The sequence below is a fragment of the Anser brachyrhynchus genome (genome assembly GCF_964034855.1).
Source record: "Anser brachyrhynchus genome assembly, chromosome: 12".
NCBI classification, from domain to species: domain Eukaryota; kingdom Metazoa; phylum Chordata; class Aves; order Anseriformes; family Anatidae; genus Anser; species Anser brachyrhynchus.
In genome coordinates, this window is record NC_137707.1 from 14248055 (window position 1) to 14272267 (window position 24213).

Genomic DNA, 24213 nt, shown 5'->3' on the forward strand with positions numbered 1-24213 from the left:
GCTTATGCAAGGTCACTCCTAGGTTTGCATCAGTGGCTGTTGTTTATGCACATTTGAAAGAGATGAAGTACATACACATCCAGCGAATGTACTGAACCCTGAGCTTATCCAGAATAGACACAATAGATATTAAGCAGCACCAAGGTAACACACAGGACCTCTGAAATACTCCCTACCCTTGCTGCAACTGGTAAAATGCAGCCAAAGCTGTTGAGCCTGAGTGCCAGATCTTCCACATCTGCTGCCCACACTACAGCTGACGTGCTGCAGTTAATGTTAAATGTTAACCCCGTTTTTTATGCAGGCTCCCTAGAAAAGTAGTCTTTTCTGATGATCTTCCTTTGAGTTTTGCTTCTCCATTTCAAGCCAACAACGACAACATATGGCTAAGTCACTGGGGTTCTGCATCAGTCTCCATCTATTGCCTTTTATCATGTCTTCCATTGTGGACTACATTATATTTTCCTTCTTCTCTCCTTACAGTCTTTCCCTACCTTCTTCTCACCTCTATGAAGCCCACTGAGCTACATTAAAGGCTTTTCTGCTTTTGACCGTGGAAAAAGGGCCAGCCAGACACATATATAAATGTCTCAGCAGCAAAAATAAGCCCTGTGGCAGTTGTCAACTTGTTTGTGTTTGATATCCCTGATATGGAACACTATAACAGAAGACTTAATTCCTAGATTTTTGGTGCCCAGCATAAAATTGCATTACAAAGTCAGTGCTTGTGAAAATCAAGTTGCACACCCTACCATCAGCATGTCTTCTGGTGGTTAGGAGTTCAGCTTCTGGCCCAGAATCGCTCCAGAGTGCTGACCGGCTCTGCAAAAATGCATCTCTAAACAACAGTTGAGACTTAAAGTTTCACCAGAGGCTTTTTATTTGTAGTAGAAAAGGATTAAGACTCCAGAGTTGAGAAATGAAATTCTTGGCAAGTGTTTCCCACTGAAAATACCATTGAGAGAATTTATAAATTCAGTGGAAAATATGCAACAATTTCAGATACATCCAAATATTATGATATTTTAACACTAAAAGAACTTTTTTTTTTTTAACTTCTAAGTGATTTTAACAAAAAATGCTAAGCATTTAAACTTAGAATTAAAAAGCAAGGAAATATGCTTTGTTTCTAAAAGGAACTTTCATTTTCTCAGATCCTTTAACAAAACCACTACCATTAGTGTACGTAAATATATCAGACACTTTATATTTTATATATTTAACTGTTCAAACCAGCCTGTGAATATAAATATCAACTATGAGCACAGCTATAGAAAATAAAAAAGTACAATTTAAAGAAGCTTTGCAAAGTAACAAGAACTACCACTATCAATCTTGAAAAGTTATCTTGAATTACATTCCTTTTCTGCTTTAAGGACTTCAATTTGAATTCAAGTGTACACGTGATTACAAAAGAACTCATGTTTAAGGGTAAGCATGTGATCAAGTACTTCTGCTGAGGAAAAGATTTGTTACAATGCTTAGTATTGAATTTCCTCAAGTTCATTGCTGAATCAAAGCTTCATACTTTAGGTCAAATGTTAGAGTAATCTGTGACCTTAAAATACACTGAGACAATAGCAGCTTTAGCAAAATGTTTTGAGTTGCATGTACCTACAGAATCATGCAAGCTTGCCATATTCCTTACTACTATATGAGGTTTTCCACCTGTATTATTAACAAAAGTCATTATAATGAAACAATTTCAGAAAATCATGTTTTTCTCCCCACAAAACTTTGCTACAGGGTTCTGAGTACCACTCAGCCTTGGAATGCTTTCATACCTTGAAAGTAAAACACATCCAGTATAAGGTCTTGATCTTTCTCTCCATTTTCTGTCATTTGACAAAAAGTAGCAAACTTGTCCTGCTGTCACAGTACTACTGTTAGCCTTGAAACACCTTTAAAGTAAGTGTCATTATTAAGCTTTGTCCTGAGAGAGCACTCAAAGATTGTACAGTTCATCACAAATACATAAATATGGAGCAGAAAAGAAAAAAAAGTCCAATCAAATAAACGAGTGGCAACCAAATGAATAAATAATAGCAGAAATCCTCTTACAAGACAATAGGAGAATTTCACATTATAAGGAAAAATTCTAAACTTAAGATGGTACCAAGTCTGTTGCAAGTATCACATGTGTGACGATGTATGAAATTAATGCTTTTAATCATTTAAGAACCCAATAAGTTCTTAAAGAGATCAAATATCCACTCAGTAACTCCACAACAGAGCCAGGGAGTGAACCTGGATGTCCTGGCTTGTGCTTCAGCTACTGGGTCACCAGCACAAAAATTATTCAGAACTGGTGCTGTGCTAGGATATGAGAACAACTTGTGTCATGCCTTTCTGTGCCTGATCATAAATACTGAGCAGCTCATTAAGTGTAAGAGCTTTCTAATACAGCAGGATAATTGATTTAATATTTATTTGCAATCCCAACTTATTTTTAGTTATAGAACATGATCCCCCCAGGAATAAATTCACATTTGTACACTGAGTGGTGTTTTTTGTTTGGTTGGTTTGGTTTGTGTTCGTTTGTTTGTTTTTGGTTTGGTTTGGTTTTGACCCAAGATGCCTCCACAGCCATGCAGCATTCTGCAATATACCAAAGCACTGCTCAGGCATGTTCTGTTGTAAACAGGCATCTCTTCTGCTACAGCTGCTAAACCCTTCAGTATCACGAGGATAGAGTACCTCTTGTATTCTTGCTACAAAAGACCACAAACCTTTACTGCTGTGTAATAGGACAATATGGAAACAACCTATGACCTGGGTATTCCTTCACCTGTATAGATACCTTACTTTTCAGTTTCACACCTCTTCTGAATGTTGCAATTCTCTTCAGCAGTTTCACCAGAAACTGCATATTTTTCCAATATAAAAGCATTTATTTCCCAGTATATATGTGGATAACTAAAACAAGCAGTCTATCAAAGCAAGTTAGTTGAACTTTGTGTTAAAACTATTTGTATGCTGCATTTATTCCAGAGGCATGTTTGTCCCACCGGTTCTGATCTTATCTTTAGCCTGTACAGAGAAATGACTTCCATGAACTTTAGAAGGTCATCTTGTTAAACATCTATCCACTCTCCCCCACTCTTCCTAATCATCTAGAAATAATAATTAACTGAATTTGCTGGGAAGGGGTTGGTGACTTTACTATCCAATTCACATTACATATTTCAGATGACTCATACACTGCAACTATGCTGCGTCCAAGGGTTTTTCCCCTACAAAAATCCTTACTCAAACTTACCAACTTATTTCTTCAGCAAAGGAGCAATATACATTTCTAAAACTTGCAAAAGCAGGCTTTGTGCTCTTGTGCAGGTATGAGCCCGTCAAAAGCAACATGCCACAAAGCAGAGAGCTTACATTTGGGACTCCATTGGGAAAGAGAACAAGTGAGTCAGGCAGAACTCCACGCCAAACCTCTTTGGCTTAATATCGACTCCAATCCTTTAAAGATTCTGCCAAAGTCTTTGGAAATCGATTGCCTAATACCACACTTTGGGAATAATACCGGTATATTCACTGGAGCAGAGCAGATATTTCAAGCAGCCTGCAGCTGAGTGTTTGGTGCATTGTAAGAATGTGCCTAGCACAGGAAGGCAGGTTCACCAGTTACAGCTGGCAGAGGGTGAAAAAAGAGGGAAGTAACTCCAACTCTAGTTGATTAGATGCAGCAACTCTTCGGAGGAAACTTGCTAGCTTCAGCAGCAACCAGCTTCAGCTGGTGGAGGGAGGTGTCACAACACATCCTATTCCGCTAGACATTGCTCACTACAGAATTGCTCTAAAACAGCTGGGAATATAGATCACAGTGCATTGCATTCGATGAAGTTGCCTGTTGGGAAGTCAGCAGGACCCTCACATCCATCTAACTTCAAAACAAAACCTAGCAGCTTTGTTTTTTTAAACTGTTTTGAAAGAGGCCCAAGACCTGCATAAAGAGTAACACATTAAAACAAGCCTGAAATTCAGGTTTATAGAGCTTCATTATAACAAAGCCTTGTATCAGGTAACATGAAGGAGTTCTTTCTGGCTCAGTATCAGTGATGGATGAAAGGGAATTTGGTAGCTGTGATACCAAAAGATAGATGCCAGGATTGCATACAGCCACAGCCAGTTAGTTCCCTACTTTCACAAGTACATTTTTCATGAAAACTAGGATTGTTTTCCTCTTTGTTTTCCTCTGTGTAGTGTTCAGCAAGGCAGTCTTTAAGGAATAAAAGATTTTTTCAACTTGTAAATACAGCTCTAACATGTTAATTACCCAGTTCAATCTCCTCATCTGAAACATTACCAAGAATGAGGTTGGTGGTGGGAGAAGATGCCTGCCAGCATTCCTGAAAACTTACTTTTGGAACATCTTGTGTTTTGTTTTTAAGGGAGGTCTGAACCAAATCATACCACATTAAATGGAAAGGCCTGTTGAAGCATAGGTAAGTGCTCCAATTAATTCCAAGGACATTTGGAACAGCCTTCCTATGCAATTGGTATATTCTGATGTTTGTAATATAGGAAAAGGTTTTTCATACACCAAGGCAGTAATCTCAAAGTCTCAGGAGCAAACCTGGCAAAGAGAAGATTAATCAAACTAAGATCAGATTGCTCCCTTTCTAGTAGGCCTTTGTATTTTCCTGGAAAACATTTGCTGTAAGTGTGGAAAAGGGCAAATTAATACTAAATTGCAAGTGAGCATGCAAGTTTTTTCTAGAGCTTTGAGTTGGACCAATCTCCCGCCATTCTTCTTCTATCAAAGGAAAGCCCAGAAACTTGTCTTCCAATTCATGTACCTAAGTAAAACACAATTAACAGCAACCTGTTAAATATGTATATATAAGCTTATGGCTCTGTGGGCTGTCCATCTCTCTCCATTTCCTGGGGATGCGTTCCTAACTAGTGTCTGGGCCAATCACTACACCAAAGACATTTATTCAGATGAGAGACCTGAAAGAAGGTGCATAACTACCCATACAGTAATTAATCCCATGTGATGCAATCAGCTTATGAGTATTAAATGTTTGTGCAAAACATGGAGTTAATAGATGTAAACAGACTCTGCAAACCTTAACCTGCTTGCAGTTGTATTTATGGTAGTAGTTTCTTTAAATTATACTCGCAAGTACAACTTCTTCACCTGGCTCACAGCAGTAGCCTGCATAAATAATCAAGACTTAATCTGAACACAAATCTGCTTCAAGCTGCTTCCATATATGTGAAAAGAGGATTTCAGAGATTCCTTTCAAAACATTTTCAGCTGCTCTTTCAATTCCCTAACTGCTGCTGAGAGTAGCACAGATGGGCTCTAGTTTCTCCAGTCAAACATCTGCACATTTTTAGCCCCTTACAAAAGATGGGCAGGCTACTCTTGAAGTGCCAGAAGACTGTCAGATACATTTTTAACCTTTCAGCTCTGAGGTTTTAGATTACTCCTGTTCATGCTGACAAAGCCAATGTGCTGCCCTTATTCATGGTGACAAGGCCACAGTGATCACTTGCCTCAACTTCCTTCTCCCTGACTCATTTATTAGTCTACGAGCACGTTCACCTTACCTTTGCCCTTATTCTAACTGCCCCATTCAGGGTGTTTTATTAGACCTCAAAATACCAAGCAGTGTCTGAAAAAATCATGTTTATATTATAAGGCAGATTTTAACTCCCTCTCACACACAGTGATCAAACAAGGAATATGCGGATGGAAGTCTCCTTGTCATGGGTAAGTAACAATCCGCTATTTCCTACAATTCAGGTTGCCCAAGAACTTGTTCAAGATGACTCTCAATATAAAGCTCAACTGCAAGAAGTACGGGACTCAGGCCAATAGCACCCACAGGATCACAAGCACACTCCCCTCACTTCCAAATTAAGTTTGAGTATGTTGCACTGCCTGTTCAAAGAATAACAAAGACTCAGACCTGAGTGAAAGGTGTTCCAATATTTTGCTGAAGTAGAAGGAAACACCCAATCTCAGAACATCTCAGAACAAGTCTGAGATGCTGTTAAAGACTCCCAGAGAAGCCAGAAACCTGTTACTCTGCAAAGACATCCAAGTTTCCTAAAATAATGATTTATACTAGTTCAGAAAGCATTGGCACCTGATCTGCCCAGGGACATGATCTATCATTGACCTACACATCCCCAATAAGATCAGTTGTAAGCAATGAATCCTAGGAGGAATTAAAAAGCTTTCATTCTTGTCATGGATGAACTCAGTTATAAACCTTGTTTATAGCTCCCTGGATGTTCTCTGTTTACTGTCCAACGGTCCCAAAAGCACTGTTTGTCAATTCATGGCATCACCACGGTCACCTTACAGTAGCACACAGAGCTTTACTTCAGTCAGGCCGTGCCTCTCAGAGCACTTTTCAGCCATGCCTATATATTAAAAGTGTTAATTTAAATTTGACATCTGATTTTAAAAGCAATGGGTAGAAAGATTTAGAAGTTGTGTCTTAACACAATCATTCTAAAATAAATCTCTTTTCCTGGTCTTTCTATGGCAAGTGGGAAAGATACGGCAGAATAACAGAAGAGCACATCTATCTGAAACCAAGTTTACATCGTTGGTTAACAAAAACATGACCTGATAGATAAAAAACAACTCAGATACTTGGGTTATCTCCAGACTTGAGTGACATTTGATAGGTCACTTGAGTTCTCTGAACTTCTGCTCTGATTGTAGTTATATCGCATGGGCATGGAATATTTTTCAAAGCATGTTTATACAGCATTGAGAAAAATTAGATTGCAATCCCTTTTACATCTTCAAAAGCTAATACAAACAGTTTAAACAGATCATTTCTAGAGACCTGTAATGATTAACATGTGAGTTTTTTACCACATAATTAGAGACCTTCTTTTCCAAATATGTAAGTATACCTTTCATGACTCTGGATGAGTAATCTGAAAATCCCAGCACTTGGTATATTAACATCAGAATAGAAATTTAACATATTCCGGTATTACATTTTCATGGTTTCCTGAGGGCTTTTAAAGTTGTATACAGTTACATTTGTATTGAATCAATAAAATATGTTCCTCTCCATAAAAACACTGCCAGTCTTCCTGTGGTTATTTCATTGTCATGTCTCTACACCAAGCATGGTCCTTGTGAACTCTAACTGACACGCTCAGAAAATTTCTGGCCACATATCTGTACTAAATGGCCTGCAGCCATACCTCTTACAGCTTTGATCTGGTACAGCTTCACAACAGGACTGACCTGCCAAATTTAGATGGAGATGTCCAAGGAAAACAGCTGAACAAACATTAAGGTGAAGTGGGAACATCTGATGTGACTGCCTTTAGAGAGTCTGTACCTGGAGATACAGGTCTCCATTCTGACATCAGTCTTAAGATGCTGGAAAAAAATAAAAATCAAAGGCAGCATGTTACAAATGGAGATAAACAATGCAGTATGCTTTCCCGGACATTAGTACTGAACAGATTCCATCAGGATACTTGAAGTGCCATCTTGTGGAAGGTCAGCCTGAGCTACTGAGCAATATCAGCAAATGAACAACACCGAAAACATTAAGTCTAGTTACAGATTGTGGTCCAATTCTGGTTTTATCGTCAGAGCTTGTCCACTGTGGAATTAGCAAGATAATAACATTCAACAAGATGCTGGCTCTTAGTCTGCTATTATTTGCATTATGCAAATAATATATTATTTCACAGTATGAATATTGTGAAAGTACTGTATGGATTGATCAGAAACCATTCCACTGTAGCCAAAACGCTAAAGAAACAATAGTTGGTGTGAAAAAAAAAAAGAGGAAAAAGTGGTTCTATATACGCTATACACGCTGCAAAGAAGGTAAGAAAGTTCCAGCAAAAAGTTAATATTTTTCTATTTTACATATCACACCCACTTTTCCCTACTACAACACTGAGCTTACAGAAACCCTACAACATTCTGGTTCCGATATCAAAACTGTTCAGTTAACTGTTATCAGTACTGTTTATGCAGAGTGATAAGGCATCCTCTTCTGATTTCAAAATATATATACAACAAGTTATTCCAAACATAACTAATTAGTTTATTACTGATACTAAAGCATTTATTAGAAAGTTCAACGTACATTTTACATTACAGCATTTATTATTAGCTCCACCTTTTACTTCTCAACTACTAGAAATGCTTGTCTTTGTATTGTTTTTAAATGCATAAAAACAATTAAACACCAGTATTTTTACAAACAGGTGACTTAATCATGAAGCCCTAATTTCAGAGATTACACCCTTGCTGACATGTATATCAGCAGAATCTGTACTTGGAGAACCACAAAATTTTTTTTTCAAAATGACCCCAAACCAAACTTAAGAGCCTGTCATAAGGCATTCTCAGTCCAACAGGCAGAAGTTGCTAATATTTCAAACTTCAAAATTTTACATCAGAATGATAACCAAGAAAATCAAAACCTTTTTCACAACAGCTACTTAGCATTACTTTGAAGATTATTAACTCAAATGTTGCCACAGAAAGAAAGGTTTTGTCTCACCCTATACAATTGCACAACATTTACTGCAGGAGGATTAGATGTTACTGTACCAAACACTGTTACCAAAGGCTTGATTTCAGCTCCTGTGAGTTCCTTCTTTGACAGCTCCACAGAAAAGGGTTATGCACGGTAGATGCCCACCATGAGCCAGAGAACTGAAATAAAGAAAGAGAAACACTCAGTAGAAGATTCAGATCCAAGTATGCTCTCACAGACATCACTAATATATAATTCCAGGTTAGTTTCAAGAATTATTTAACCCATACTTGATCTTGTACTATAAGCCTGTCAGAAACAAAATCAAGAAGTATTCAATTAATTTATTTAAAAATTAAGTCAGCACTGCAGTTAAAGTGAAGAAGCCTTGGTGTGGAGGGGAAGCAAGCTTAACATCGCCTTTGTGCTTGTTCAGCGAATTAAATCTCATTGCACACATTTGGACCCACTTTGAACAATCTCAGCACAAAGACCATTACTACAGACTGCTTTCCACTGCCTAGTCCTAGGAAATGACTCTCAGAACGGGGCTGGAGGATAAACCATAAGCAGCACAAACAGCCCAGTTCCATCTGCCCACCTTCCCTCCACTGCTTGCTCATCCTACCCACTCCCTGCCCCTCAGCTGTGCCAACACACTGTGGTGATGGTCAAATAGGATCAAAACACTTTTGAGAAAGAAAAATTTTTAAAATGCAATAAAAACTGGCGTCTTCCTCAATCCAATCTGCTTTGCCCGCTAATCCACTTTGCCTCGTGGCTCCAATCACTGTATCAGTCATCATAGCACAAATTAGGTTCTTGCTCTGCTTTTTTAACTCCTGATTAATATTTCATTGCTTCCAATTTGATTAAGAATAGTGAAAGAGCAAGACAGCTCAAGAAAATCAATAGTTATGTGGAAAAATCAGCCTTGAAGCTTTGTCTGAAGGCTCCTATGAGCAGACTTGACTCATTTCACTGCCACCAAATGACGGAGCAGGGCAGGCCAGGGAGCACAGCCAGGGTCAGCTGAGAGTCCAGACCATCCCACAAGCTCATGGTGACGAGGAAGGTCCAAGGTTGAGAGAGGAATGTCCAGGGAGAAAAAGAACTAAATCACATCAGTACAACTACCCTAATATTGAAACTCATCTCTCCACATCAAAAATAAGCATATTCAGGAAAACAAGGCTCCTTTGCTCCTCTTGCTGCTTCCTGTATGGATAAATAAGTGAATTCCATCTCTGTGGTTATTAGCCTGAATTGCTCATAAGCACTACTGTTCACTCTAAGCTTTCAGTAGTTTTTATATACATACATATATGTGTACGAAATAACTGGCATCTAACTTAGGCTCTCCGGCCCTAATTGAAGGGCCAGTGAAATCAGCAGAGTCTTTTCATTCAATTTGATAGTCTCATACCTCAATATACTAAACACAGCTAAAAGGAGAAAATGGAAGAATTTAGTAGGAATTATTAAAGGAATAACTACACCGGGGAATAGAGCATGCTGGAGGTGGCTTCAGGAACAACTTGTGATATTTAACATTTTATTCAGCCAAACCAAACTGAACTGCCTCCAGAACAGCTCTGGATCTAATGGAAAAATTTGGCTATGATGCTATGCATCAAGATCAGCTTATCCCGTGTTCACCCCATGTCACTCAGAGCCAGTTTTCTTTTGCATGGAATAGGATCTCTGTTTGGTCCTTTCTGCTCTCCTGCCAGTGCTCTGACCAGTGTAATCTCTGTTATTTTTGGTTTAAAAAAAAAATTAAAATAGAAATTGGACACTGGCAGCTTTGAAATATGGACTCAAGGTACAGATAGAAGAGTTACCTGAATCACAGGATCTAGGTCCCATTTGCTGTAAACAACAGGTTAGCACTGACTACTTCATCACACCACACTCATAAGAGAAAAGCAGAACCTAGCCTCTTGTTGCAGAACATTTGATCTTTCTCTGGGCAAGAGGAGACTGAATTTAGTTGTGTAGCTTTCTGTAATAAAACATGGAAAACAAAGTTCCCACAAGTTTCTCATTGATGTGTCCTTTAGACAAAGCAGCTGCAGAGAGCACATGACAAGGCTACCAAACACTAACCTCTTAATCATTCTCGAGAGAGAGAAAATGAGAGAAAATGCCTCAAGCCTCATGTGAGGATGAACTGTTCCCTATCACCTTGGCTGACCCTCTGCACCCCTTCTGGCACGATGAATTCCTTTGGCTCCATTATGCCACTGGTGCCTCGAATAATCTCTCTTTTCCAGTAGCAATATACAGGGTGTGCAAGTTAGTGGTGGTAGCAGCAGTGCCATGGGATGCACAGCTTGGAGTACCAGAGCAAAATCTTCTCACAGGCATTGACTCTGAGACCCAAACATTTCAGAATGTCCCAGATTCATTTCTGTTCCTTCTGGGACTTTTCTTTTGCTCTTTTGAACCTTTAAATAGGATGTAAATACAAGGGACAACGTTAACTCTTTCTGAAAACACACAGTATAACACTGGTTGGCAATTTTCTGCTCTCAAGGAGAATACTCCTCCACCTCCATCAGAATACCCTCAAGAGGGCCAAGATACTTGCTTGCCTTTGAAAGGGAAATGGAAGGGCATACAAAAGTCCACATTCCTAGAGAGACCAAAAACTTTATTAATTTGTATTTACATGAGATAGAAAAAGTTCATTAATCAACACTTAAACACCCACTTCGTCTCATTAGAGAGAAAAAAAGTTTCACTCTATCATTTATATTCCAGTGCAAGTGTTACAGGCAGAAAAGGCTTCAAGAGATATCTTATTTCCACTGGATTCTTCAACCATGATTCATATGACAGTACTGCTGCCAGGCACATGTTTTAATAAAAATGGAAAACAAGTTAGCCTGAGAATGGCTGTGTCTGTTCTGGGTTCAAATAAGCTTAAGTGACTTTTCTTCAAAGGGTAGCTTTAAATGATCTATGCCTTTTTTTTAGAGAAAATCAGTAACCAGCTTCTTAAACTTCTAGTCTACTAACTTGAACACAGTATTATATGGAGATGTATTTGTACTTGCCAGTGACTGGTGAAATCACAGATTTTTGATATAGAAGAGTTTTAAACCTTCATTCTATATGAGACAGTCCCTTTAAAGAAGATGCAAAGATATTTTGAAACATAAAATCCATTAGGTGAAAAAGCTGTTTTCCCACATCATGCAAACATTTAAATAACTTTAACTGAAATTCCTATCTCTGCTCAGATTGGCTCCTCTTTCTTTCTCCATCCTCCTCTTAGCAAATATCCGTTTATTTAGGAATTGCATTTACTGTCCAATAAATATTTACTGTACTGGAAGCTAAAATACTCCCAGATTAATGTGCTGAGCTAAATAACAGTCAATGTCCTCATTGTTTTCAAAGATCAGTGTCCAAATACAAGTACTTCAGAATTAAGTTGAAGACATACTAATAACAATGTGAATGAAGGAAATGTGGAGAAAAAAGCTTCCTGCAGAAATTTAGATAATGAAAAAGGTAACTTTAATCTGTCTGTCCAAGCCACTGTTAGATAACTGGAGGCAAGTGGTTGGGGGAAAAAGGGCAAACACAAAAACAAAACAAACAAAAAAAACCCACTTAGTTTTCTTGTTCCAAGGCATTCCAAAACCATTCATCCTTGGAACAGTCCAAATAACAAATCCCCCTTATACAAAATTTTTCTGGCATCCTGGTCCAGATCTGCTTCTGCTCTCTCAGCTCCGACTGACAGCTCTTTTCATGACTTACACTCCTCTAGCCCCTCACATTGCTAAACATCTGACTTCCGTTTACAAAAGCAAACTCTTTGTGATTTTTTTCTACCTGCTGGAATGCATCAGGGAATTGAGAACACCAAGAGACCCTAATTGCCCTCATCAACTTTATCTGGAACCTCCACTCCACATCACCCCACTGGCCCAGGAACTGCATTTAAGCTCCAGGCCTCGTTGCTGGTCTTTGTCTGAACTGTGCTAGGTTTAGTGCCTTACTGGCACTATCGATCTCAGATCTACCTCCTTGATTATGGCTTGTCTTATGATCACCAGACCTTCTCTGCGAACCTTGTTCAGATGCTGCAGGACTGTCACCTTTGTTGGTGAGGACACTGCTCCTACCTTCTCACCTTCCCTTGCAGAACAGCTCACTCCTGTTCCTCTGTGATAGCAAGCTGGTGAATAAATTATCAGCAACATAAGTTGTTACAAAGGGGCTGAGAGGAAAAATAATGGAGGTCTCCCAAAGGAAAGGGAGCTGAGGAAAAGATGTAACCACAAATTTCTCTGTGCAACTTGAGCAATGAGAACAGGAAGAACCTACCCAGGGCCACCAATTTGCTTGTTGGTGGAACTAAAACCAGATGTGGAGTCTTTCGGAGGGCTCTGCTCTATGCAATCACAATTCCAGCTATCCAAGACACACACCTGCTGCTAGATTATGAGAGGAAGCAGTTGCTTAATAAACCATCTGAATCTGAACAGTAGAGTTTCTAGATCTATTAGGAAACTGTTATTTTACTACAGTTCTGTGTTACTCAATTTGGCCCTCTTTTCCACTAATGCACAATGTAAATTTTAAAGTGCTTTTCTAATGTCACTGCATTTACTTATCTGTAATAGGTCAGGACACACTGTTAGTTTCATATGTATGTGTAAAATGTCACTTACAAACATTAAACATGCAATCTTTCACTGTATGTATTGTTCTTTAACTGCCATCCTTTTAAGCAGTCTCCAAAAATCACTTTCCAGCACGTGGGCTTTATCACATGTGGGCTTCCTGCAAGCCAGAACATAAAGGATATAAAGGGATATTGTCCTGTAATTAAAATAAAAAATAAATAAATCCTTCTAGTTTATAACTTAGGCATGTAGCAACTTGCAGACAACAGGTAAACTAAAAAAAACCTGTCCAAAGTAGTTTAAATAAGGCTGTCCATAGATGCACTTTCTTACTAGTGCTTACAGCTCACAGCATGAATTTAGCATGTTAAATACACGTGATCTTAACCACAATGCCAGTGCAGACTTTCTCCCATCCGATATGATACGCACAGGATACCACAAAGACTGAAATATAGGCTGGTTTCAAAGCAAAACACCACAAGCTCCCAACAGGAATAAAAAGGTCATTTCTGTGCTAAATAACATCACTGTGTTGAGTAGTCCCAGTATGCTTACTGCGGATTGAAAAATAACGTAATGATGTATCAAACTTCACCCCGAGACTTCTCTACCATAATTTCTTATGGTTTCTGAAAGTTGCCTTCAGATCCTGTCCAGAGCCTACCCAGAAACCAGAAGAGGAATCAAACAGTGATTCATTCCCAGTTCCAAGAACCATCCCACATACTGTTCCTAGGTAATGAATATAGAGAAAATTGTACAGTCCATAGAAAATAGGAGAAACTGAACACCGTGACCCACACAACGGTTGAAGGAATTAAGATTGCTCATTCCAGAAAGGAAGGCGTTGAAGCATGATAATGAACTTAAAAACATAAAAGGCTGCTGCAGAGCTCTGCGCAGCGCAGATGAGGCAGGATGTGGTGCTGTAGAAATACCATAAAGATCTAAGCGGGACAAGTCAACACAGCAGGCTAGGAAGACCTAAAAGAAATACCCTTCCATAAATGTCTGAATTGATAAGAGTAATCTTAGGAGGGTAAAGGAAGAAAATCTTTCAGGCTGGGAAAACTCAATGACAAGATGAGTCTTGGTGACAGCTTAGCTATTGTATTCATTCTGCAACAAGAATTAGAAACTGAGAACCTAGAGACACATCTAAACATAAAGGCAGTTCTGTGACAAGCAGAACAGAAAGACCTCCACAGGGATGTGGATAAAATGCCTTGCAGAAGTAGGGAGAACACCGAGCCCTGATTTTACTGTGAAGGTGGTTGAGCAGTGGAACAGAACAGGTTGTGCAGAGAAGCTGTGGAGTCCCCATCCTTGGATAAGTTTAAAACTTAACCAGACGTGGCTCTGAGCAACCTGCTCTAGCTGACCATGTTTTAAGGGGGGAATAAAGGGGGAATGGACTAGATGCTCTCCAGTGGTCCCTTTCCACCTCAACCATACTGTTCAATCACACTGAATTGAACACAGTATTAAATTATCCACAAGTAAATTTGAGCCAGACTCTCATCTGGATAGAAGACAGAAATAAAAAGGTAGACTTTTATTCCCTAAGAAATGGTGGTAGATAATTTTGTACATGAATCATAACGAAAAATGCAGCAGAAAATCGAGGCATTTGGGCCTCCCATGTACACACCACTGGAGAGAAGATTTGGAAGAACTTTTGAAGATGCACCACAGAGAATGATCAGGAGGGTGGACAACCAGAAAGTCACTGGATTCAAAGGACCTGAGGTTTCAAAACAGCGTCAGCAGGGTCAGGGATCTTGAGGATGAAGTACCACTCTTGACCGAGAGTTCATTGCAAACTTTGGCAGGAACAACTATCAACTGAAAAAATAGCTCACATTTTTTGCCTTACTTAAGCAGTGACTAAAATATTAAAACAATGCTTTATTAATTAAAAAAAAAATCACTGATCTTTTGTAACTCAAATTATTCCTACATGCAAGTTTTTGGGTAAAGTTTCTGAAAGCACATAAGTCACTTGGATGCTTTTCCAAAGCTCATCTTTTCGTTGCATGTATCATCAGTACTGCAGACAGCTGAACACTTAATCTCGTCCCGACATTCCTGGCTAATAGAAACTGTGATTGTGGCACTTCTCAGGTGCAACTCACATGAAAACACTGGCAGGTTTTTGCGCGTTTTTCCATTCCTGACTAAATCTTACTCTTACTGCTGCTCTCCAGCCTGAGTTATTAACGGTGTGCCATCTTTCATAACTTACATGTTATATAAAGGATTCCACAGCTCTTGCCTGATAGCATCAGGTGGGAATTTATCCAAGGTGCTTAGTTTCTTAAATAATTAGGAACAGAACAGACTATAATGGAACAATATAAAGGACTTTAATGCCAGGGAAGAGTGCCAAAACCCCTCTGTGCTCTTAACGTGAGCACGAAGAATGCTCATGTTAAGATTTTCTCAGACAGTTTGGTTTTATTTATTAACTGCAGGATTTTTTTTCTCATGCCAACACTGATTTGTGATCATAATATGCAAAAATCTACAATTTAAAATCTGGTAAAGTTCCAGGAAAGAGTTGTACAAGCTCTGTGGTAAAGTTCTTATTGATGAAACCAATATTCAGTCCTTCTTTAAAAATGTTCAGCTAGCACTGAATTCAGCAGGGTCTGGAATGACTGGAGTTTACCCTTAGTATCCATTGGAGAACTGCAGCCAGTGTGGACAGATGTTTCCTAAAGCTTTGCTTTTATACTTTTCTGCACTTTAGCTTGTATCTCAGCTTGATAAATAGCTTGCACTGGCTTTTCAGAGAGCCTGAGGGCTCACGACACCAAACAGAGCAGAAAACAGTTAGCTACAAAGAGAAGAGTGAGCTTGTGACTTGCTTTGAAATGAAGAGCTAAGGATGTAAGAATCCAGAAGTCCCTGTTGCAAAATACGGCCTAAAAATCTGAAGTAGCAATTAATCTAATCAGTCACATGAAGGCTGTCTTGCTTGGTGGGCTGAGCATGGGGTGCTGAGAGGCCCAGAGTAGCTGAATCTCAGGAGAGATTGGTCTCACAACATACCTCCCAGATTTGGGGCAGGCAATTAATTCTACAGCCCTCCTAAGGCAGATGAGGTTAAGGACACATGTACTGGGTCAGAGCCAGAGTGCTCAGCACTATATAATCGAACCCAGAAATGTATTTTAATACTAACCTGGCTCAGTTGTGATTGGAGATAATCTCTGCATAAAAAATGGATTTGGACCCTGCTAGCTGTTTGGCAGAGGTGAAACGCTTCTCTAGACAACAGCCATCTGTTTTAGTGAGGCTCCGCCACTTGGGTCTTGCAACCCAAATTCTGGTTTTAAATCCTTTTCACATTGTTCTCTAGGAACAAAGGAGGGTAACAAAACTCTTCTATTTGCACCTGTGCTCTGCTTTTGGCAGGTTTTCTCAGGTTACTGGAGTCTTGCCGTGCCTCCCACCCCGCCCTCTCTCCTAGGTCTATGCATCCTGACTGACCTCAGTGCAGTCTTTAACATTTTAAAAATTATAATCACTGGGTCCCTGTTCTTTTCCTTTGCTTATCCCTTGATCACTGTTCTTACAGGATTATGCTTGGGAACAGAGAGATCTGGTTCTGTGCTTTCATTATTGTTCCTTTTAATGGATAAAGGCCATTCATTGCAGTTTTCTATTGAGGAAGATCACCACATTTCCAAAAGCCTTCTAAAACCATGATTAAACTGATAAATAACCCTGATAATACTCCAAAATTACCGAAGCACAAAGGGTTCACTTTTTTTAGGACAGAACAAAAATACCGATTTACAGAGTTGAATCTAAAGTTACTAATGAATCCTTCTGTTTAAATAGGAAAAAAAGAGTGCAGACAAAAAGCCACATTTCTTCATTGCTCAATAGCTTGCACTGGGTGAAATTATTTCTTATTTTGACAAGCATCCTGAAAAACTTTCAGATATTGAGTCAACATCACCATATCTGACTTCGCATTTTGGGCTTGCTCTATCCCACCTCACTTCAGAAAGGTGCTGAAACATTGCAGTGATCTGTAAGACGATCAATGGGGTGAAGTGGATAAGTACCCTTAAAAGGCCTAATACGTAGGGAGTAACTGAATTGAGAATTTATGGCACCTGAGCTCTTTGCTATTAACGTATTACTTAATATTTAGTGTGTACAAAGAGAAGGAGAGCTTTTTTGCATTATTCAGTTACAATATGCAATTTTCATAACCAGAATTATTTGATTTGAAAGGCAAGATGTTGTGCACATAGTTTTTCCCTTATTAATATTTTTCAAAATGCTCAAAAGGGTATCACTAATTTGTCCTGAACATTCTTCACATGTCCCATTTACTGCTGCTGCTGCTGTGCATTTTTAAATAGGATAGAGCAAAAAATTTGTATGTGAAAAGAACTCTCTTGCCTGAAACCCTAGAAGACTGATGCGCTTCCAGATTATATTCGCTGTTTTGCACAATCACCTTTAGGCCTAATACATTTTTCTGCACAAAGTGTAGCTTTCTGTATAGAAGATGTAGTTTGGCTACACCTGAAAATGCTGATATGTTAAACCTAAAATGATTCAAGCACCTGTGATAAGATGAATTTCCATCAAATCCAAGAAAGGTCTGCCTGAAATCTGCCTATGTTCCTCATCCAGTACTCCAGGTCTGTGTCTCTTTCCCTCTTAGCAGCTCTCACCAGCATCATTTTTAACCCTCTGAAGCATACACCTCCCTGACAGACTTCTAGACTTCTCCAAAACAGACCTGTCAGCTGGAGTCTCCCCAACATTATGACCTGAAGTGCTCCAGGATCAGGCACCAGGTATGTGCATGTCTCCCTTAGTGCCTTAGCAGACCAAGCAGCCCCATGCTGTGCAGGGCAGTTATAGGCACACCCCCAGGGCACATTTGAGAATCTCCAGCATGGAACTGGGAGCCTGAGCTTTTTGGGTTCCCTGTTTTCAATGAGACACACAAACCTGAGCTGACTTCTCTGTAAAATCAATTCTTGTCAACTCTCTAGGTGTTGAGTGAAAGACATGATGTGAAAATAGCTCCCTTTATCTCCGTGAGTTTCCCATGAAACTGTCAAGAGTAAGTTTTCCCAAGATTCTGCAGCTGTTTGGAGTACAAGCTGTGTGTATATAGCTCATCTGGTGCTTCTTCTCTGTTTCCAAGGAACAAAAAAGTCAGGAAAAATGTTTATTTGCTTGAAATCCCAATAATTCTTGTGAATGGGAAATCCTTTCGGTCAGACCTGTCAGCCACGGGGCAACATCTATCCAAGTGATGCAACAGTGACCTCTGCTGTACAGCTGCTGCTGCTGTTTTGTATTTGTTCTGCTAAATTAAACTTGTTAATATTCTTACAGATAAGTCAAAACAACAATTCTTTCAACAGCAAGAATATTTGCCTCAAGGGAAGAGTGTTCCCCTTTATACTAATGGGAGAGCTTCAAACCACAGAACATTTGCAAGTTACTGGCACGAACATATCACAACTTAGTTTTAATGCTCTCACTAGATATCAAAACCATTATTAGCATTAAATGACCCTTGAACTACCCTCATGAAAATATTCCTGTAATTTGACTGGGAAGGAACCTGAGGCACAAGCCACTGGGTGACTTACCCGCAGTCACACCCAAAATCACCAGCGGAGGAATCGAGGTTAGAGGAACTCAGGATTTCAAGCCCTGCTCTTTAATCACAATGTCATCCCTCCCTTTGTAGCATCAGCAGAATATCAACCAGCTATAAGTGTTACTTGTCACGCCTGTATGTTATTCTCCACACCATCCATGTGACATGGAAAAGCAACGCAAATTAGAACAAAGACAGGACACCTGTTTTCAGCTATTGCCTCTTTGATTACAGGAGAGCACAAAGCTCACAGAACACTCCTAAGCTTCTTGGTTTGATCTCACTGAAGCAGTAAGCAACCAAAATATCTGTCAAGTCAACAGCAGCAACATGTAAAAACCTCTGTCCTTGTCCTTCCCTCGCACCTCTAACTCTTCTCTCTCCATTCAGTCCTCTGGGACTGGCTCCTGTAACAGCCCAGCAAGCAAACAAGTTAAAGGTGGCAGAGGGTGTTGCTGTGCGATCCCACACTGCCACGGCGTGGTGAGACAAGGCTGGAGCAAGCAGCCAACTTTCACTCAATCCCTCCAGCCATAAGCAAAGGTTTTCTGGCAGTGTAGTGAAGTAATTAGTCATTTACCACTGCCAGTGACTTCAGTTCAGCTTGTAATAACAGGAGTAAAAACATTTCTAAAGGAGAAATAAAAATAGATAAAATGCTCTGAAATCAAATTTCAGTCTCAGCTGTGCAGAGACGGTGAGTGAATGTGGCAAGCTGGTTTGCTGGTAGCGTCAGTGGAACACTGAAGCCAGCTGTGGATTGTCACTGCAGCTACGGATCTCCTCAGAAGAGCATGGGAGGGTACGACATAAAATCTGAGGGTTTGGACCTCTAAAATTTTACTACTGAGCATCCAGGAATGATATGATCCCTATATATTCTTCTCTATTGGGACATTATGGAAAAAAATACAAGTTTTTTAAAAGAACGTAAAAATGAAGGCTAGATTATACTGTTTTGCTGACCAGATGCAGCTGTTCTCAAAATACTTAACACACAAATTCCGGAAGTTTTGTTGAGAAGAATGTCACAAACTGCTCTGTCCCCGAACCAGGCTTTGCTGAAAGAAAGAATGAAAAACTACAATATATACTGAATGACAAGGAAAAAATCCCAGTCACCTTGCCATGGAGTAAAGGTATGTAGAAGCGTCTAATCAGATGGGCTGACTACAGGCTACTTAGTTATGACAATTTAAAAAGAACCAGATGTAGTAAATCTTATCCCAACAGCTCATTTTTACATAATCTGGCTGTATTTTCATTGGTGCTATGTATACACATCTCCGTGGTGTTTCAGATTGAGACCTCTGTATATCTTTGAGCTTCTTCTCCTATTTCCTTTCTTGCATTTGAAAACTTCACCTAAGTAAAGTACCTCTTCTAAAAGGCATCTAGTTATTGTCTGAATAAATCAAATGGCAGACATTGAACTCCCATGCCTGATTGTTTTCTCCCCTGACTGATCACACCTGGTGTTAAAAAGGTGCACCTCTGTCCCACATTGCCTCTTTCTGTCTCCAGCCATTCATTCATTACAGCGTCCCTTTTTTTCATAAAAGCACATCTGCCCATCCTCCCTCCTCATTGAAGAACTTATGGCCTGCAAAGAAGTAATTTCTCCATCCCTTTTTGATAAGTGAAACATACAACACACTCTACCGTCCTGCTGCAAGGTATTTTCTGCAGTGCTCAAGTTTTCCCGTGAATTACTTAGCTCTTGCCAGTTTTTCAGCATTCTTCAGGAGACCTGCTGGAGCTGTGTGCAAACTCCCATCTCACTAGTGCACTCTGTACAAACATCACTGCCCTGTTTCTATCTCCCTTTCCTGCATTTCATTTTTGGAGGTACTGCTCTCCGGGAGTCTCATTTTCTGGGCTGGCTCACTTTTTGCTCCATGGTGCATTAGTTTCATTCAGCCCTACCTTTACGAAAAATGCACTTTGCTGGAATGAGCCCAGCAAGCAAACAATCCAGATTTCTTCTGTGTTGCCCTTTAATAGTCCACTGTTCTTTGCATCAGTCACAAGTTTATTATATTTCACATTTACTCTCAGATTATGGTAAGGGTCTTGGGTCGCCTACAAGCCCTGTGAGGCGCTACTAGAGAAACATCCAATAAATGTCAGTTCTCTCCAGCTATGTTCTTAGATTTTCCCGTAAAGTAGCATATCGACTTCATCTCTGCTTAATGTTTGTAAAAAATGTTACAACTTTTTCATTTGAAATGCCATGGCAGACTAAAGGTTTTCACAAAACTGTTCTAGCTATGCAGCTGCCCCCTGAAACTACAATCTCCAAGAATTAAGTTAATTTTCTCCTAAATAAATATTTTCTATCAAAGTGTCAGCTGACAATATATTCTGATTCTTTCTCAGCTGAACTTTGTCCACACTTTCCAGTGGTTTAACTCAAAACTTATGTCAAGCAAACTCATCTGTAGTTACATCTTCATTTGCTCCTTGAATCCTGGCACAAAGACCAATGCTGTTTTGGTTTCACAGAATTCTGCAAGTTTTACAAAACGTTTAATGCCTGAAAAATATTTCATGTTTGAGCCAAGTAATATAATCCAAATTCATACTTGTACAATGCTTTGTACTTCTGCCATCTTGGCACTACATTTGTAACATTCCTCAGAGCTAAGTGTAAAAATATCCCAGAAAGCTGGGATAAACAGATTATCTTACCAATACCCAGCAAATGCATACTCTGTACCAGTAAGTACGTACATTCACTTAGTATTCCTGAATGTTTTCCTCTAAATGAGATTCAAATGTGTCTATCAAACTTCCTAGATCCATGGAGTATTTGCCTATCGTGACTGGTGTGATATCATCCCCCCTCTAGAAGCAATATGGAAGATGTTACATTTTCAACTTATTTTATCTTTAGTTGATAAATTCAATAAATTTTGTCTAGTTGACTTCTTGAAACAAAAAAAAACACTAAATCTTTCTGGAGAAAGAATGGATTACCACCACTACTCTAAAAAAAGTACTTGGCAAAGACAAGAGATCTCTTCAGCTGCTTTTATGTGAACTTTTGGTTGCAAACAATTCACAGTTGAATGAAATATATTTAAGAGTTTCAATGGTTACTTTAGGATTAGAAAGTGTTTTAATCCACAGTTTATGCAAGAATTCAGATACCTGTTTTTGTCAAAATAACTTGACAAAATTATTTTGTCAAATTATTGATTTGTAATGAAATTCTAGTACTGATTTCTGAATCACAAATAATTTTACTATCACCATCTAGGAATGGGTCATTACCATTGCTAAAATGAGAGGCATGTTCTCCTGCTTCTACCATTTATCCAATTTCTTTCTCTTTTTTTTTTTTTTTTTTTTTTCAGTTTTATACCCTGGACAACACAAATACACCACCTTCATCTACAGTTCCCACCACATCCATCATCCATTCAGGTTCAAGCTGCCCTCTCCAGTAGTCCCATCCAACTCTCCAGCCCACTGGGTTTATTTTAACCAACCTGACTGTAGTCCTTTCAGTTCAAGGCACAGCTGAGTCCTCAAGACAATTATTATCTCTACTGCAGGCACACTGGGATAATTCTCAGCCTTTCATTGAACAGTGCACTTCACTTGTGAGATTTGCATAAACACATCAATGAAAGCTGTATCTAATAGAAAGCTGAAGAGAATCATCTGTAAACACATAAATTAAAGAACTGAACCTTCCTCTAAACTGGTCCCACAGTTTTGCAGTTCTGTAAGGATCCTGATGTTTTGTCCATCACATTCCGAGATGCCTGCTGGCATCCTCTAACCTTTCTGCCTCCTATGGCCTTAAAAAACTTCTTCTGGTCCTAGAACCAAGGGTTTCTGTTCCCTTCCTCAGCTTACAATGCTGATGTAATCTCAAAATCCAGATCAAGTGTTTAAAACTCTCCATAGATAATTCTAGGAAATGCTATCTTCTTACTCACTATGCTACTGCTACTCACCTGCTACTGTTGCCCTGCAAATCTCACTGTTGTTACCACTGGTTTTGGTAGCACATTTTACTTCAAACTTTTGTATTTCTCTGTATCATTTCACCTTATACCAATTTGTTCAGCACGGCTACAGAGACTCCCTAACCTACCAGCAGAATCTTTTCGCGCTATGCACTGTAACTGCATATCAGCTTTGCTTCAGCCACAGTTTACAGTTCTTCCAAGCAATGAGGTAATACAAGGGAAGAGAGAACAAACTTGCAGAACAGGCAGCAAGAGAAAATAGCAGCTACACAATACAGCCCAGCAAGATAAACAATGTTTTCAACATATGAACTGTCTGTTTTAGCTAGGGCCAGAAACAGTTTTCCACCCTATTTTTTAATCTGTATTATTCCTTATTTTCTGCCATATGTATGAAATACTAGCAAGCCTCTTGAGTTTAAACTTGTAAGAAGAACCTATAAAAAGGAAAAACAGTTGCTACAGTATACACTTTTAATTAATGCTGAAAGAGACAGTTTTCCCTCTTAGCTAAATCTAAAAATAGGTCCCACGTTCTCAGAATGAAAGTGGATGTTTTGCAAGTAAGGCTACAAAAATTTACCAGAAAACCCCACTGATGAGACAGCAAGAAGAAAATTCAACCACATTTTTCACAATATGGGAAAGATGAGAGAGAGAAATAGTGGTAATGTGGTGAGCTGGACAAAATGAGAGTAATGTTGGGATGCAGGGAAGTAAAACAAAAATAGTTTTTCTCTAGTACCTTTTTATTCTTTTGCATATAGTACTGTGAACTTCATTTCTTTAAAAATAAGATAGGCTTTTCAGTTCCTAGATTAGAATGCTCAAACTAGCATGCGACCTCAGGAAACCAAGCATCGTTGTCTATGTCATTCAGCATACACACTGATTTTTCAAAATATGTATAGTATTTCCTTGAAAGATTGTGTCTTCCAAATGGTATGTAATGTGTTACAATATCAATATAAGAGGAATAAGTTATTTTTCTACACATCTTCATTTGCTTTATGTATTTCTACTCATTTCATTACACTCACCCTGTGCATGGATTACTGAGCTTCTACCACCACAAATCAAGCAGTAGCCAGCAGAGACTTGTGAGGGGTCACTGTTTCACTCACTGAATAGGAAGCTTCTTGAACAGGATAATCCTCCTCCATCTGCCAACCAGCACAGAGGCCTGTAGACAGTTTTGTAGGAAGACACAGTGTTGTCTGAACACCATTCTCATGTCAAACCTGATTCCATTCATCCCTTTTGTGATTCTACACACTGATCAGACATATTGTTACACAAGAACAAAGCCTTCATCTTCAGGAATCTCTAGCAGACTGCAACGCATTAACTCCTAGTTTAGGAAGAATATAAGTCATACGAAACCTATTATAAACCATTTAAATAAGCCTGTTTTCATCTGGTTCTTCCCTGTGGAAGTTCCTCTA

The 24213-nt window shown here is 39.2% G+C and overlaps 1 long non-coding RNA gene across 1 annotated transcript in view; it reads right to left on the reverse strand.

The window, feature by feature from the left end:
* Window positions 1-7397: 7397 nt before the first annotated feature.
* The window catches only part of LOC308176841, a 54484-nt gene continuing 37668 nt past the window's right edge, over window positions 7398-24213 (reverse strand). The window contains exons 4-5 of the long non-coding RNA XR_013938684.1: window positions 10334-10494; window positions 7398-8668 (exon numbers count right to left, since the gene is read on the reverse strand). This is a non-coding gene — a long non-coding RNA (uncharacterized lncRNA). The remainder of the gene's footprint in view (window positions 8669-10333; window positions 10495-24213) is intronic.